Raw genomic sequence first — 1,315 nt, forward strand, 5'->3', positions numbered from 1 at the left:
TAGCCAGGATGGTCTCGATCTCCTGACCTCGTGATCCGCCCGTCTCGGCCTCCCAAAGTGCTGGGATTACAGGCTTGAGCCACTGCACCCGGCCCAAATACATTTTTATAGCTAATAATAATGAAAAACATCAAATACACTTGCTGAATTGCAATCAGTATATGCAGTTTATGCCAAACTGAGCTTGATTTCATTTTTTAAGAGGATGAGTAAATATATTTAAGCATGTGTGTGTGTACATATGTATATATATATATATTTTGTTTTTTCTCTTTCGAGATGGAGTCTCACTCTGTTGTCCAGGCTGGAGTGCAGTAGCACGATCTTGGCTCACTGCAGCCACCGCCTCCCAGTTGAAGTGATTCTCATGCCTCAGTCTCTGGAGTAGTTGGAATTACCGGCATGCACCTCTATACTTGGCTAATTTTTGTATTTTTAGTAGAGACGGGGTTTCACCATGTTGGCCAGGCTGGTCTCGAACTCTTTTTTTTTTTTTTTTTTTTTTTTCCTGAGACAGAGTCTCGCTCTGTCACCCAGGCTGGAGTGCAGTGGCGCAATCTCGGCTCACTGCAAGCTCTGCCTCCCAGGTTCACGCCATTCTCCTGCCTCAGCCTCCTGAGTAGCTGGGACTACAGGTGCCTACCACCACGCCCGGCTAATTTTTTGTATTTTTAGTAGAGACGGGGTTTCACTGTGTTGACCAGGATGGTCTTGATCTCCTGACCTCGTGATCCTCCCGCCTCGGCTTCCCAAAGTTCTGGGATTACAGGCGTGAGCCACCGCTCCCGGCCTCGCTCCCGGTGATCTGCCCCCCTCTGAAATTGTTGAGATTACAGGTGAGAGCCACTACTGCGCTTGGCCACATTTAAGCATATTTATGATAGTATCTTAAATTTAAGTGACAGGAAAGAGGAAAACATACGCAGCCAATGAAGTAAGTTCGAAGTGGAGTGAAAGGAAAAGTTGGAGGTAAAAAGAAGTTAGAGAGGTGGGCAGGGGCCAGATCATATAGGGCCTTTAGGACATGGGAAATTCTTTGGATTTGTTCTGAGATTAGAAGTCATTTAGATATTCTTTAGAAAGGGGATGACATGATCTGATATTAAAAAAAAAAAACTGGAATCACCGTGAGTAGGAGTAGATCTAATTCCATTCTGACCAAATAGTAAACTAATATGGTAATAGTACAAATATAAAAAGGATCTCCTGGCCAGGAGCGATGGCTCACGCCTGTAATCCCAGCACTTTGGGAGGCTGAGGCAGGTGGATCACTTGAGGTCAGGAGTTTGAGACCAGCCTGGCCAACATGGTGAAA

The sequence above is a fragment of the Colobus angolensis genome, unplaced genomic scaffold (genome assembly GCF_000951035.1).
Source record: "Colobus angolensis palliatus isolate OR3802 unplaced genomic scaffold, Cang.pa_1.0 Scaffold18, whole genome shotgun sequence".
Taxonomy (NCBI): Eukaryota; Metazoa; Chordata; class Mammalia; order Primates; family Cercopithecidae; genus Colobus; species Colobus angolensis.